A 17,439-nucleotide genomic window follows, 5' to 3' on the forward strand; every position below is an offset into this window, starting at 1 on the left:
GGCATTTCCCAACTTATCAGTTTTCATATGATCCAATTTTCTATTAATGACCCCAAAGCAACCTCAAGATAGGATGAACTCAAAGGGCTAGGTTATTTGCACACACTCAATTTGCGGGAAGGGGGTCGCAACATTGACCTTTTTACATTCATATAGTAGAAAAGGGATAGAGAAAATAAAGATTTAAAGTGCAGAGACCACAGAGAAAATAAATATTGATTCACATGGGTTCCAGAGTCCAGAATGAAAGCCCAGTTGAGATATTACTTCACGGAGGTCGGTGGACTGAAAACCAATGCTGTGTAATTCACTTTTCCAATGGTGTTGACTTCACACAATGAGATAGGCATGCAGAGGTAGACCAGTCTTACAGGCGATGGTACAGAATTTCCAATGGAAGCAGTGTGGATAGGGTCAGGTGTCCAACCTGGACCGAAGCTCCTTATCTGTGAGGCTGATAGTCAGATGGTAAAAAAGCAGACTAAGACTTTGCAGCTCAGCAATGTAATATTACTGGTCCCACAAGCCAGAGGTCCATGTCACATGACTCCCACCTTTCCACACTGTCAAGGACAAGGGATGTGTATCCTTCATCTGGGTCCCCGAGACTGTTGAATGTCTCAACCATTAACAATTGAAAGGAAGTTTGCAGGGACCTTTGTCTTAGCAGGTGAACAGAATCCAGTTGGCCAGCCTGGGTTATGAAATGCAGATGGCCTTTGTATAGCTCTCTTTGAATTTGGTCTATGCCGCCCATAAGGGGCCAATGGTGGCTCTACAGGGATAATGAGGTGCAAATTTATCCAATACTGTCAGGTAGCCTCTTTTGTTCGGGGTCACTGACATAGATTCAGCCATTTTAGGTCTTGTGAAGATTTAAATTTTTAGAGATAGCAAGAGCATATCTATATATATTTCATTAAAAAATATACAAGGAGAGGTCCCTCACATAAGTAATATTCCAGCATGAAATAATCCATTCTTAGGGAATTCTTCTGATTCTTATTTAATTCAGCGAATAGAGCACACTAGTCCTTTTAGCATTTGTGGCATTATTACATTTGTTCCCTTGATTAATTGTTTTATTAGTTTCAGTAACCAATTTTGTACTTACACTACTTTTGATCCATGTAAATATGCACAAAGCTCAATTTACAATTTTTTCAGACAGTAAGTGAAATCAAATAACTGGACAGAGATTACCCCAGATCTATGGTATCCTGACTTCAGACCCCACCTCAAATTCTGTTCCCTTACCATCGATTCCATTTTTTTCCCTGGCAACCATCTGAGACTGAATCAGACTGTTTGCAAACTTGGTGTGTATTTGATCTAGAGGCGAACATTTGACCATAAATCTGCTCCATCCCATATGCAGTCTACTTCTATTTCTGTAACATTGCTCAACTCCCATTCTGTCCCAGCTCAGCTGCTGCTGAAACGCCCCTCCATGCCCTTGTTACCCCTAGATTTGACTATTTTAATGCACTCATGGTCAGCCTCCCACTTTGCACCCCTTCTTAACTTGAGCCTCACCTAAAACTCTGCAGACCTCCTCCAGCATTAAAACCTTGCAGGACCTTCACACTCCTCCAGTTCTGGACTCTTGGATATCCCTGATTTAAATTATTCCATCGTGAGGGACAATGCTTTCAGCTAACTAGGCTCCAAGCTCTGGAATCCTCTTTCTGAAGCTCTCTGTCTCCTTTCTCCTCCTTTATGACACTGCTTAAAAATAACCTCTTTGACCAAGCTTTCATTATCTGTTCTAATATCTGTATATGGGTTTTTGTGTCAATTTTTGTTTTATAATGATCCTGTGAAGGGCCATTGAGATGGTTCATTATGTTAAAGATGTTACATCAGTGAGAGTTGTTGCCTTAAAAAGCATCTTTCCATGGGCCATGTTGCACATTGGCCCCTAAGAATACTGGGATGAGGATTGCTGTCAATGGTTCCCAACATGATCTGTTGCTATTTCTAACTGTCTTGTCTTGCGGTAATGTATGCAGTTCAGAGATACTTTCCTCCACCTCCCCAGATGCTGCCCCTACAACTCCAAGTGGCTGGCTCAAGAGCAGTATTAACTGGCTACAGTGGGTCATCTGTTTTCACCCATCTATTTGATTGGTACGACTTAAAAGTGAGAGACAAATAAGTAACTTTTTTTAAAAATAACTATGTTTGAAAAATTAACAATTTCAATGCAGGATTTCATTGTTATTCAACATCTTTACCAATAGAAGTGCAAACTTTAAAAAAAATAAAATATTTGACCACCAGCTAGAGCAATGCAGTTGTTAGCATAATTCTGAATCAACCACAAAGAGCACAGGTATTTAATTGAAGGAGATTTAGAGGCCACCTGTTTGGTGGAAAAGTGGTGCTAGAACCCTGAAACCCACTGCCTTGCTGCCACTGAGAGTATAGTCATCCCTATTTTCACTCTAGATTGGAGCTTAGGTCAGTCAGTAGGCCCATTCAAATGGCAATTGTGTGCTATAACCAATGTGAGACCCATATTGTGGTACTCAGAGACAGAGGGCGGGTTTTCCTGGGGTGCTTATTTTCCACTTATAGACCATTCGATTTATGGCAGTGGGGTGCAGCCTTCAAAACGGACAACCCTCCTGTTGAAATTATTGGGTAACCAGCTGGTTGGATTTGCTGGCATGTAATAGGCCATTTAATTTACGAGGCCTGCACATGTGTCACCGAGACTAATCCCACTCACCTGCTTGTTTTCCATCCCTTTTAATATTCCTCTTTTTAAAGGAACTAGCTAATACCCGTTAAAAATAATTTAAAATTAAAAATATACAACAGACCTAAAAATTTGAACCAGTGTAGCAGCATTTTCTCCAGAAAAACTCACATATAAAAACAGAAAAGAGGAAATAAATAACAATACAGTATTTCTGTCAGAGCAAAATACATCAGAAAGATCTATTGAAAACACTGACACTTGCTGTCAGTGATGATATATCTATAATTACTATCTAAAAGCCAAATCCGACACGGACATAAGAAATAGGAGCAGAAGCAGACGATATCATCTACATGTGACTGCTCTGTGCTCATGTGAAATGCAATTTTTGTGTAATGTGTTTTCTCATGGGTAAAGCATAAACATTTGTATTTACATAAAACGTAAACATTTTATATTTACATAGTGCCTGTAACCTAATAAAACGTCCCAAGGTGCTTCACCGGAGCATTAACAAACAAAATTTGACACCAAGCCACATGAGATATTAAGACAGATGACAAAAAGCTTGTTCAAAGAGATAAGTCTTCAGGGGTATCTTAAAGGAGTGAGAGATGGAGAGACAAAAAAGTTTAGGGAGTGAATAATATCAACATTCTAGAAATAACATTGACCAGAAACTTAACTGGACCAACCATAATTGGATTGCTGCGGTTCAAGCAGGCAGCTCAGCACCTCATTCTCAAGGGCAATTAGGGAAGGACAATAAATGCTGGCCTAGCCAGCAATGCCCACGTCCCATAAATGAACTTTTAAAAATAAATAAATAAATACTGTGACTATAAGAACAGGTCAGAAGCTGGAAATTCTGCAGAGAGTAACTCACCTACTGACTCCCCAAAGCCTGTCAACCATCTACAAGGCACAAGTCCTAGGCCCAAACATCTTCAGCTGCTTCATTAATCACAGAATCACAGTGCAGAAGGGGCCCTGTGGCCCATCGAGTCTGCACCGACATGTGAGAAACACCTGATCTACCTACCTAATCCCATTTACCAGCACTTGGCCCATAGCCTTGAATATTATGACGTGCCAAGTGCTCATCCAGGTACTTTTTAAAGGTTGTGAGGCAACCCGCCTCTACCACCCTCCTAGGCAGTGCATTCCAGACCATCACCACCCTCTGGGTAAAAAGATTTTTCCTCACATCCCCCCTAAGCCTCCTGCCCCTCACCTTGAATTTATGCCCTCTTGTGATTGACGTTTCAACCCTCCCTATCCACCCTGTCCATGCCCCTCATAATCTTGTACACCTAATTAATGACCTTCCTTCCATCATAAAGTCAGAAGTGAGGATGTTCACTGATGATTGCACAATGTTCAGCACCACTCGTGGCTCCTCAGATACTGAAACAGTCCATGTTCAAATGCAGCAAGACCTGGACAATGTGCAGGCAGGGGCTGACAATTGGCAAGCAACATTCGCGCCAAACAAGTGCCAGGCAATGAGCATCTCCAACAAGAGAGAATCTAACCATCGCCCTTTGACATTCCATGGTATTAGCATCGCTGAATCTCCCACCATCAAAATCCTGGGGGTTCAGAAACTGAACTGGACTAGCCACATATATACTGTGCCTATAGGAGTGGGTCAGAGACTAGGAATCCTGCAGTGGGTAACTCATCTCCTGACTTCCCAAAGCCTGTCCACAAGGCACAAGTCAGGAGTGTGATGGAATACGCTCCACTTGCCTGGATGAGTGCAGCTCCAACAACACTGAAGAAGCTTGACACCATCCAGGACAAAACAGCCCGCTTGATTGGTACCACATCCACAAATATTCACTCCCTCCACCACCGACGCACAGTAGCAGCACTGTGTACCATCTACAAGATGTACGGCAGGAATTCACCAAGGCTCCTTCGACAGCATCTTCCAAACCCACGACCTCTACCATCTAGAAGGACAAGGGCAACAGATAAATGGGAACACCACCACCTGCAAGTTCCCCTCCAAGCCACTCAGCATCCTGACTTGGAAGTATATCACCGTTCCTGCACTGCCACTGGGTCAAAATCCAGGAACTCCCTTCCTAACAGCACTGTGGGTGTACTTACACCATATGGCTGCAGCAGCTCAAGAAGGCAGTTCACCACCACCTTCTCAAGGGCAATTAGGGAAGGGCAATAAATGCTGGCCTAGCCAGCGACACCCACATCCCATGAACAAATTTTTAAAAACTTAGGGCCAAGGTAGCTGAGAGGATGACTGCCAGTGGTGGAGTGATTAAAATCGTGCAAGATGCCAGTGGCAGGTTAAAAGAGTTATTGGTTAAATAGAGCTGGGTGTTGTCAGTGTACTTTTGGGATAGGATTTTGCTAGTGCATTGGAGATGGGCAGGGAGGAGTGGGAAGAAAATGGCAATGAATGTCATCAGGAAGGAAGCCCAATATGTTTATGCCAATAGGGATATTCCAAGAGGCGATCGGGTTGGTGGGAGAAGACCACACTTGAAGGCGACTGGAAGGTAGTTAAGCCTTTTAAACAAGCAATTAATTCCATTTTTACCTGCGTTTTCCCAATTTTACGAGAGGCACACAAGTACAATGGAACTTCAAGGCCTCATCAGCTAGAAGGAGCAGAAACTCAGTGGGAGGGTAAAATGGAGTAGAACAACTGTAGTAGTGATCTGGAGGCGGGCAAAATTTGGCGAGCACAGCAGAGGCATCCTGGCTGAGTGTCCTGCCTGACTTGGCACTTGCATGTATAGAGTAATTTGGGTAGGAGGCCCTGAGAACTGAGTGCTGTGGGCTTCATTCAGACAGGCTTTGAGATCTCCAGTGAAGAGGAGCATCAGAGAGGGAAAGAGCTACAGCTTTTGGGATCAGGGCAACAACGTCCCAGAAGGGCACAAGGACCATGAGGCTGGAATGGAGAGAAAGGAGGATGCAGAGGGTACGCAACCAGCCTCTTGCATGTGGAAGACAGTATCCACCAGAGAGGGTCTACCAAGAGAGGCTCTGCATCCCGAAAATGTCGGAGCAACAGTGTTGGCACAGACTGCTCCTCTCCATCAAATTGGGAACCAAGCATTTCACCATGATAAAGAAGGAACCGAGCCCAGTGGGAAGAGGGCACTTAATGCATGTGGCATTGAAGGTCGTGTGGGGCAGAATTTTAGGATCATTCCAGGGATCTTCTGGAGATACATGTGGGATTTCCCACTCTGCAGTTTATCGCTGAATCAAGATGGTCACAAATGCCATGTTCAAGAGGGCCAGCTTCACACTGATCTAGACAATTAGGCTGAGAGGGCTGTAGGATTCATGGTGGTCGCAGGATTCCTCCAGTTGTAAGGTGTTAATGATACACGCAGCTGCCCATCAAGGCTCCCACAGACCAAGCAATAGGCTTCATCAAGAGGAAGAGTTTTCACTCACACAGTGTGTCACTGGTCTGCGACCACTGCAAATGGATCCTTCAGACCTGTGCAAGGTTCCCAGTAAGCTGTCATGATGCCTATCCAATACCTCTCATGTTCCTTCAAGAATGGGTACTGGGTGATAAGGACTATATACTGCAAAAACGGCTTCTTATGTCTGTGTGGGACCCCAACACAGATGCAGAGGAGAGATACAACAGCTCATAGACTCATAACCTCATAGACATTTACAGCACAGAAAGAGGCCATTCAGCCCATTGTGTCCACACCGGTCAGCAAAGGTCTGACTATACAAATCCCATTTTCCAGCGCTTGGCCCATAGCCCTGGAGGCTATGCCAATGCAAGTGAATATTCAAATACTTCTTAAATGTTACGAGAGTTCAGACTCAACCAGTGAGTTCCAGGCTCCCACCACTCTCTGGGTGAAAGAAATTCTCCTCAACTCCCCTCTTAGCCTTCTATCTCTTACCTTAAATCTATGCCCCTTGGTTATCAACTCTTCTACTAATGGAAAAAGTGCCATCCTATCTATCCTATCTATGCCCCTCATAACCTTATACACCTCTATCAGGTCCCCTCTCAATCTTTGCTGATCCAAGGAAAACAGCCCCAGCCTATCCAATCTTTCCTCATAGCTCAGACCCTCCAGCCGAGGCAGCATCCTGGTAAATCTCCTCTGCACCCTCTCCAGTGCAATCACATCCTTCCTATAATGTGGTGACCAGATTTACACGCAGTACTCCAGTTGTGGCCTAACCAGCATTTTGTACAGGATGTTTTATACAGCTGAAACAGGACAACTTGAGCGACCATTGTGCAGGCCATAGGGGCTTTTGAATATACTATTTAGATGCCTTGTTAGATCTGATGGAGACCTTTAACATGGCCTAGCAAGAGTCTCAGGTGGTGTGCTGTGCACTACATAACCTCGCTTGACAGAGGGGAGAGTCTTCAAACAATGAAGACATCCTGGTATACGATGCCTCCTCTGAGGATGAGGATTTGGAGGGAGATGCTGACCAGGCCAAATATGATAAAGACCCCAAGGGACCACAGGCAAGGTTCAATGAAATATGCATAAGGAAGGTTTGTGACTCACTAGTACAGGCACGTTTCTCATGAGTGTCCCTGACGCACCCATCCAACCAAATAGATCTTCTACCTTCTATAGTCCCATTGGTCTTACCTTGAATGTCCTTACAATATCTCTGGACCTGTCATCACATGAGGCAACAATATAGTGTTATGACCCAGCAGTTGGTAAAGCTGAGTTATTTAAAAATCCCAGAGGGAAATTTTAAACAACTGTCATAACCTATATTTTTAAGTGGTATGTTTAGCAACTCTAAATTCAAGAATCAGACCACCAGTTCTTGAGAGGTTTTATGTTAAACTTAATGAAATATTTTATTAATTTCCACAAGTTAAATATATACACATGGCTACAAATTACTACGATCATAACTTTTAACAAATTCCCAAACTAATCTCCATTAAGGCAACAGCAACCCATTGACTTAACCTGACACCAGGCAAAGCATTTTAATCTTATGAATTCAAATGAGGTTCTTCTCACTTTGGTTCCAGTGGAGACAGCTGTAGGCTTACAGCTACTTTGATCTTACATTGCTTCTGCCTTGCACATGTGGAAACTGCTTTCGGTTATATCCAGCACATCTCATTGAATGTAAATTCTCATTACATTACCAGCCACTTTGAACTCCATCTCTTCTAACAATAAAATCCCTTTCATAGTACCAAGTTTATTAGTAATATAAACATATTGCTTGGTCTCTGCTAGCTAGGTGCCAGATTTCACCGCACTTCTTGAATGCTCTATTCAAAAAATGCAAATGCACTCTACCTCTCTTACAACTCAAAGCTAGTACACATCAAAACACCCAGACTAGCTAGCTTTAATCCAATTAAGACACACCCGTAGACTAAACCTCAATTTTAAAAGAAAAATATTTTCCAATAATATTACACACATTAATGCTTCATGACAATAGGAAATGCACTGACCCTATTCAGTGTGGTGCTTTCCATCATATCCTTTGTGAGAGCAAGTTTCAAATAAGGAATGAAACCAGACGGACCACCCCGCATTGACCTAGGCACCGGAAACGACAACAGCAAACTCAGTTCTGTTGACCCTGCAAAGTCATTGTCATTAACATCTGGGGGCTAGTGGCACAATTGGGAGAGCTGTCTCACAGACTAGTCAAGCAACTGCATGACATAGTCACCCTCACAGAATAATATCTTACATAAAATGTTCCATACATCACAATCACCATCCTTGGGAATGTCCTGACCCACCAGCAGGACAGACCCAGCAGAGGCACAGTGCTATACAGTCAGGAGGGAGTTGCCCTGCAAGTCCTCAACATTGACTGCAGACCACATGGGCAAGGAAGCATCCTGCTGATTACCACATACCGCCCTCCCTCAGCTGATGAATCAGTGCTCCTCCATGTTGAACACTACTTGGAGGAAGCTCTTAGGGTAGCAAGGGTGCAGAATGCACTCCGGGTGGGGAACTTAAATGTCCATCACCAAGAGTGGCTCAGTAGCACCACTACAGACTGGGCTAGCCGAGTCATAAAGGGCATATCTGCTAGACTGGGTCTGTGGTAGATGGTAACAAACCAACAAGAGGGAAAAACATACTTGATCTAATCCTCACCAACCTGCCTGCTGTAGGTGCATCTGTCCATGACAGTATCAGTACGAGTAACCACTGCATAGTCCGTGTGGAGATGAACCCTCCTGTCTTCACATTGAGAGCACTCTCCATGTTGTGTGGCACTACCACCATGCTAACAGATCTAGCAACTCAAGACTGGGCATCCATGATGCACTGTGGGCCATCAGCAACAGCAGAATTGTACTAAACCACAACCTGTAACCTCATGGCATGGTATATCCCGCACTCTATCATTATCATCAAGCCAGGGAATCAACCCTGGTTCAATGCAGAGGGCAGGAGGGCATGCCAGGAGCAGAACCAGGCACACCTAAGAATGAGGTGTCAACCTGGTGCATCTATAAACACAGGACTACTTGCGTGCCAAACAGCAAGTAATTTTTTTTTATTTGTTCGTAGGATGTGGGCATCACTGGCTAGACCAGCATTTAATGTCCATCCCAAATTGCCCTTGTTCAGAGAGCATCTAAGAATCAACCACATTACTTGGGTCTGGAGTCACACGTAGGCCAGACCAGATAAGGATGGCAAATTTCCTTAAGTAACATTAGTGAACCAAATTGGTTTTTGCAACAATTGACAATGGTTTCATGGTTATTGTTAGACTTTTAATTCCAGCTTTTTATTGAATTCAAATTTCACCATGTGCCGTAGCGGGATTCAAACCCAGGTCCCCAGAGCATTACCCTGGGTCTCTGGATTACTAGTCCAGTGACAATACCACAACACCATTAACTCCCCTGAATGATAGACAGAGCTAAGCGACCCCACAACCAACGGATCAGACCTAAGCTCTGCAGTCCTGCCACATCCAGTTGTGAATGGTGGTGGACAATTAAACAATTCAGTGGAGGAGGAGGCTGCACAAATATACCCATCTTCAATGATGGGGAGCCCAGCATGTCAGTGCAAAAGATAAGGCTGAAGCATTTGCTGCAATCTTCAACTAGAAGTGCCGAATGAATGATCCATCTCGGCGTCCTCTGGAGGCCCATCTTGGCCTCCTCCGGAGGTCCCCAGTATCACAGATGCCAGTCTCCAGCCAATTTGATTCACTCCACGTGATACCAAGAAACAGCTGAAGGCACTGAATAGTGCAAACGTTATGGGCCCCTGACAATATTCCAGAAATAGTACTGAAGACTTGTGCTCCAGGACTTGCTGTGTACCAGTACAACTACAACACTGGCATCTACCCGGCTATGTGGAAAATTGCCCAGGTATGTCCTGTACACAAAAAGCAGGACAAATCCAACCTGGCCAATTACCACTCCATCAGCCTACTCTCGATCATCAGTAACGTAATGGAAGGGGTAATCAAGAGTGCGATCAAGCGGCAATTGATTAGCAATAACCTGCTCACTGATGTCCGGTTTGGGTTACGCCAGGGCCACTCAGCTTGATTCAAACATGGACAAAAGAGCTGAATTCTCAGGTGAAGTGAGAGTGACTATCCTTGACATCAATGCAGCATTTGACCGAGTGTGGCATCAAGGACCCCTAGCAAAACTGCTGTCAGTGGGAATCAGGGAAAAATTCTCCACTGGTGGGAGACATACCTAGCAGAAAGGAAGATGGTTGTGCTCATTGGAAGTCAGTCATCTCAGCTCCAGGACACCACTGCAGGAGTTCCGCAGGTTAGTGTCCTAGGCCCAGCCATCTTCAGCTGTTTTATCAATGACCATCCTTCCATCAGAAGGTCAGAAGTGAGGATGTTCACTGATGGTTGCACGATGATCAGCACCATTCTTGGCTCCTCAGATACTGAAGGAGTCCATGTTCAAATGCAGCAAGACCTGGACAATATCCAGGCTTGGGCTGACAAGTGGCAAGTAACATTCGTGCCACATAAGTGCCAGGCAAAGACCATCCCCAACAAGAGAGAATCTAACCACCTCCCTTGGTGTTCAGTGACATTACCATCACTGAACCCCCCACTATCAAAATCCTAGGGATTAACATTGACCAGAAACTGAACTGGACTAGTCATATAAATACTGTGGCTACAAGAGCAGGTCACAGACTAGGAATCCTGCGATGAGTAACTCAACTTCTGACTGCCCAAAGCCTGTCCACCATCTAAAAGGCGCAAATCAGGAGCATGATGCAATACTCCCCACTTGCCTGGAAGAATACAGCTCCCACAACACTCAAGAAGCTTGACACCGCCCAAGACAAATCAGCCTGCTGAATTGCTACCACATCCAGAAACATTCACTCTCTCCACCACTGATGCACAGTAGCAGCAGTGTGTACCATCTACAAGATGGATCGCAGGAATTCATCAAGGCTCCTTAGGCAGCACCTTCCAAACCCACAACCACCTATAAGGACAAGGACAGCAGATAGATGGGAACACCACCACCTGCAAGTTCCCCTCCAAGTCACTTACTATCCTGACTTGGAAATATGTTGCCGCTGCTTCACTGTCACTGGGTCAAAATCCTGGAACTCCCTTACTAATAGCACTGTGGGTATACCTACACCACATGCACTGCAGTGGTTCAATAAGGCAGCTCACCACCACCTTCTCAAGGGCAACTAGGGATGGGCAATAAATGCTGGCCCACATCTCGTGAATGATTTAAAACGTTTTAAAAAATTCAATCTGTTAATAATCCAGAAGTGTTTAAATAACTGAAGGGATGTTTCAGTGGTACAGCACATCAAAATTTATTTTGGATAAATAAACAGTAAAGTGACATCTAAATACATAATCTTAACTGTGCAAGCTAAGCGCAGCTAGATGCAGTTTCTCACAAGTTTCTGGGTCCTTCTATTTGGTGCTTCCCCAGCACTGTAAGCTGAGGTGGAAGCAGGTGCTGACCTTTCTGCCTATGGCTTAGGATGGTTGTGGCAGTTATCTTCTAGTTGCCTCTGATCTTGAGATCCCTAGCATATTGGGGGCCTCCTGTATGGGGCAGGAGCCACTTCTGTCATTGTAGCTTTCTGAAGTGTTGATATCACCATCAGAGAGGACACCACCTGGAGATACCTGAGAGAAGCACCAGATGCTCAGGCAGTCACTCCCTTTGCCTTTTAAGGGCACACCTCCCTCCCTGCTGATCTGAGGAGTTTGAAGATCTGGTGATGGCTGCAGGCACCTTGTTCCCCTTTTGCCCAGCCATTACTGAGCTCATGAAGGAGGCACTGGCATCCAGGGCCATGCACATCTCTTGCATTCGCTGGATGTGGCTTTCTAAGAGAGTTGCCAGTCTCTCGATGGAGGAAGACATGTGTACTTATACATGGCTGCACCCATGACCTGGATGGACTCATCCATCATTCACACATGGATGCTCCTAGCTTCTGGAAGCTCTGCCAAATGTTCGCACAGCTCATGCTGTAGTTCCAGTATCTACCACTTTGTTGATGACTCTGGAGGCAAGTCATTAGCCTGAATCTGAGCATCATTGTGTTCTCCTGTGGTCCTCCAGGTGTGAATGGCTGCAACTGTTCCAGCCTCTGTTAGCTGCTCAGCATCTTTGTGCTTTACTCACCAGATTGTAACCCCATTACTGACTCTGCGTGGCTACCCACTGACATGATTGTATCTGCACTTGTTGAGGATACAGGGGAATGATGTGATAGTGCACCCTCTGAGGTATCCTCCTCCTCCTCAGAGATGGAAGGATATCCTGCAGGCTCAGCAGTTGGCTGCTGTTGCTCATGACCTGTGAGAGAGAGAAGAGTAATAAGAGAACACTGCGTATTCCAACACATCCATTTGACTACTCATCATCTGGAGCTCTGTGTAAACAGAAGTACACACAGGAGCACCATGCTTTGTGCTTGTCAGAAAATCTGTTGCACTCATCCATTAGGGCACACACTTTCTCAGGGGTCCATACCTGTCTTGCCAACAGCCACTGTCTGTACTCCATGTCTTGCAGCTGCAATGCCTCTTCTTCACCTGCATGGGGATCGCCATGAATGGCACGCTGCATACAATTTTTGACTTTTCTCTTCCATTATGAGTTCTCTTCTGCAATCACAAAGATTTCCATTGTTAATGGCCCATCAAAGACACATACATAATGCCTATCTTGGGGGCAGCCTAACTGTCCATCATGGTGTTACAAGGATCCTGCTGTGGCTATGACTTGATAGAAAAGAACGGAACTAAACAAAGGCAATTCCACTTAGCTGTATGATGGAGCAGAGGCTTTGGTGGGGAATGATTTGATCAGCTGTCAAAGACTGCACATAGGTCAAGAAGGATGAGAAGAGATAGTTTACCACGGTTACAGGCACGTAGGATGCCATTTGATCAGGGATGTTTCAGCGTGTGGCAGGGTGAAAGCCTGATTGAAAGGATTCAAACATGGAGTTGTGCGAAAGATGGGCATGAATTTGGGAGGTGACCACACATTCAACGATGTTAGAGCGGAAAGGGAGGTTAGAGATAGGGTAGTAGTTTGTAAAGGCAGTGCAGTAAAGACTCGGGTTTTTGAAGAATTGGGTGATAACAGCAGGTTTGAAGTGACGGGAAACAGTGCTTGAGAAAAAGGGAACTGTTAACTAAATTAGTTCATATGTGGGTCAGGAAAGGGAGTTGAGTGATCAGTCATTTTGTTGAAATAAGGTCAAGAGAGCAGATGAGTTTCATAGACAATGTAAACACAGAGAGGGTGTAAAGGAATATAGGAGAGAAGTTGAAAAAAGTGGGAGATCAGGGTAAGTTTGGCCCTGCAGACCAGAGCAAGGGAGTACTGTGGCAGAGGCAGGGAAACAGATAGTCTTAATCTTAGTGACATGTTCCAGGCACATGTTTTGAAGGTGGAGGCTGCAAGGGAGAGGCTTTTAAGAAGACGGTTTATACTGGAAAAGAGAAACAGTGGGTTATTCTTTCATTCCTGGCAGAAGAGACAGGACCCAATAGTGCTTCATGCGTTCCAGCCAGATTTGGATCCGAAATGCACACATTTGCTTGATTTCCATCAAAGTCATGAAAAAAGAGAAACCTTTGTTTGTTGCATAAAATTACAATGAAACAACAGAAAACAATAAAGCACATGACATCAACACAAGGAAAATAACGTGTAAAGTTTCTGATTGTTCTTCTTCCCCAAAGAAAATAGTGCTCCTTCAAGGCTGCATCCATACTGTGCTGAAATGAAGGCACATAGCACGATCTTCAGCTCCAGCACAATATTCTTTCCCAGGCAGGGCCACATAACCACATTCAGATCCAGGTAACTCTCTGCAGGGATGGCTCTGGTTGGAGAAGCAGTGGGAGGCTACACCCTGTTTTCTGATTAAACCTGTGCATACATTTCACCAACCTGCACCTATGCTCTCTGAGCTTAGACAAGTAGAATGTGCTGCATCTGAGCACTCAACATCAGGTGACAAGGATCTATGAACTTCTCGGTAATTTAGTTTGGGCATAGTGATGGGTTTCCATGTAGGTTAGATTTCCAAAAGTGAATGTTTTGCTTTCAGCGACCTTCGTTGCTGCCTAAAATCCAAGACCTTTGAAAACCAAAGTGGGACTTTTACAATAATCATTTCTTCTTTGCAGACTTTTTTCTAAAACTTAGCATTGCCTTGCAAAATGAACCCATTGCTAGATTTCCCAATAACAAAGCATGAAGGTGCACTTCAAAATGAAAAATATCTCTCATGAAGGCATAACTTTTCACTGTCATTATGGCTAGTTTCCAGTAAAATACACATTATAGGGTAGATTTACCAGTCACCATTAATTGCTGTGTCATCAGTAAATGATGAATGGGGAACAGAAAAATGATGCCTAACTGATATTGTTGAGTCCCCTCATTCATGATACATGGTGGTCTTTTCTACTTGGCATTGTTCAGTTCAATACAGGTGCATAATCCAATTAATATGAGTATTGCAGTAAAACTCTTGAGGCAGCATTTTCCCGTCAGCGAGCGGGGGACGGGGCCGTTCGCTGGCGCATAAAATGACACATTGTGATATCAGGCGGGCGTCCCAACGTCACCGCAAGTTATTTAGATTTTCAGTTCGGCAGATGCGCAGCAGAGCCGGCTGCATGCACACTGAACTGTCAAAGGCCTATTAACAAAAACAGAATTACCTGGAAAAACTCAGCAGGTCTGGCAGCATCGGCGGAGAAGAAAAGAGTTGACGTTTCGAGTCCTCATGACCCTTCGACAGAACTTGAGTTTGAGTCTTGGACTCGAACTCAAGTTACGTCGAAGGGTCATGAGGACTCGAAACGTCAACTCTTTTCTTCTCCGCCGATGCTGCCAGACCTGCTGAGTTTTTCCAGGTAATTCTGTTTTTGATTTGGATTTCCAGCATCCGCAGTTTTTTTGTTTTTATAAAGGCCTATTAAGGCCATTTAAAACCTAATTAACTCTATTTAATGAGCTGCCAGTCCAACCTTAAGATGGGCAGGCAAGCGAAGAGCCCAGGCGCCCTTCACATTTTTCATGAAACCTCATCCACCGGCGGGATGAGGTTTCATGAACTGTCTTAAAATCTAATAAAAATTTATACATTTATTCTTTGACATGTCCCAGCTCATGTGATAGTGTCACATTAGGGGACATGTTTTAAAAACCTTTCGTTAAAAGTTTAACTCTGAAACAAATCTCCTTGAGGCACCTCCATGCCTCAGTCCACTCTTTTCAGAATGTTGTGCTTTATCATTCAGGTAGGCAAGATGTGTAATTTTTTTTAACTATATGGTCACCCGTTGTCATTTCATTTTTACTTCAGATTCTATAGTATTATGCCACTCTGCTGTATGGCAATGGAAACTGCCTTCTATTCTTCAGTAATACATTCCTTCAAATCACTAACCTTATTCAGAAATCCTACCTACATGCATGTGCTCTTGTGAGCAGAAGCTCATCCCACATACATAACTAGATGTCGAATCAGAATTTTCAGCGGGAACAGATGTGTACTTTATGTGGGGTAGATGTCCAGCTGTGTGCTATTCAGGACTGTCTCTTCTCAATTCTTTACTCATACCTCTTCAATTACGTTTGTGATCATCAAGTCCTGGTCTGGAGAAATATTCTAAGCAAAAGGTTGGCCACTCATTTTCTGTACAGTCATTAAGGCTGAAGCTACATGTTAGAAAATATAGAACTGAGATTGAAATATACATGGTAAATTTTTAGCAGATACTTCCAGAAATTCTGTCACACTAGAGCTGTCTGAATATGAAGTGTACTTCTGCTTGCAGACAAGAGCACTGTCTCTTGATGGGTGCTTTTGGATTGGGTTATTTTTTAATTAGTTTTATGAAGTTATCCCCCACCCCAATATTACATCTACAACTAATGTGTGCACAGGTTCATTTTACTCTGCATGGCTGATAATTTGCACAATCCTTGACTTTTAACATCTGATTATTATACCATGATGTAAGTTTTCCTTAGAAATTGTGTCTTTTTTTGCCTTTATTAAATTGTTTCTTATAAACCATATTGAGCATGTCCATGGCATGCTGACACTGTAATTATCATTATTCTTAGCTTCTGTGATGACACTTCCACACACAGTGGCTAAGATGAGTGTGCCTTACAGTAATCAAAGTGGTTAAATCTTCAGTGCTGTTATTATTAGCTAAAACCAAACAGTAGAACAACAGGTTTAATTACCCATGGTGACCTACTTTTAAGGACCTATCATGCTGCTGTTGGACATTACAGCTGCTATAATTTGAAATGTTGCAACTGCAGTCACTTAACTCTTAGTGTTCTATACTGAACCTGGAGGCACGCAGGGTAGGAGCACAGCATCTATACGCATGTACACACAGAGCCATGGTTACGCTTCAGACAGGATTTAATGAGACCGGGGTACAGAGTCCTATCTGCTGAGTTTAGAGGGAGACACTGAAACACTTACACATCCATGCATTACTATACCCTCAGTGTTAGCTCGCCTCGGGGCATGGGTCACACAGACAACTGCCATTATGCTTTCCCCACCAGCACAACCACCCAGTGACCAGCAGTCACTATCACCCATCCGCCCCCCTCCCCCACTCCCATTGTGTCCTTTCATTGGTCTGAACTAAAGTCATTCCAGTCAAAGCAATTCAGCTGATAACAAATGGTGATCTGACCTTTCATTGTCTGTTGTTGCTAATAGGCAGAGAATTTGTCGAGCAACATTGGGCCCTGTTGATTGGTCGTTCTGTGAATCCCTGAGTTCTGACTGTGGAATGTTGCGAGCTGCAATTAGGATGATTGGCTCTTATTCAAATAAAATGCCAGTTGTAGTATTCAGGGATGAGTTTTGTGAACTGGGGACTCTTCTGGGGACTTGGTTTGACCGTGGATACAGTACCTCATCCAGGGACTGTCCCTAAAGAATAGAAATGTATGATCATCCTGTCTTAAATCTCAAGCAGCACCAAAGAATTCCACACTGATCCAATATCAAGTCTTCAGTGTGCCACTGAAAAACACCCTTATTTTACAGTGATAATCTACTCAAATAATGGAAGTAGATTTTTCTATTTAACACTAACACTTTGCTCTTACTCCTCTTCACTATTCACTCTGATCAAATTTACGAGATTTTAATTTACTTTTTCTTTATTTCTAAATATAATGCATTTATAAC

The 17,439-nt window shown here is 43.8% G+C and overlaps 1 protein-coding gene across 5 annotated transcripts in view; it reads left to right on the top strand.

The window, feature by feature from the left end:
* The window catches only part of LOC121279258 (RNA-binding Raly-like protein), a 1,065,807-nt gene that overhangs the window by 795,847 nt on the left and 252,521 nt on the right, over positions 1-17,439 (top strand). The gene's annotated exons all lie outside the window — the stretch shown is intronic.

Source organism: Carcharodon carcharias, chromosome 6, assembly GCF_017639515.1.
Source record: "Carcharodon carcharias isolate sCarCar2 chromosome 6, sCarCar2.pri, whole genome shotgun sequence".
Taxonomy (NCBI): Eukaryota; Metazoa; Chordata; class Chondrichthyes; order Lamniformes; family Lamnidae; genus Carcharodon; species Carcharodon carcharias.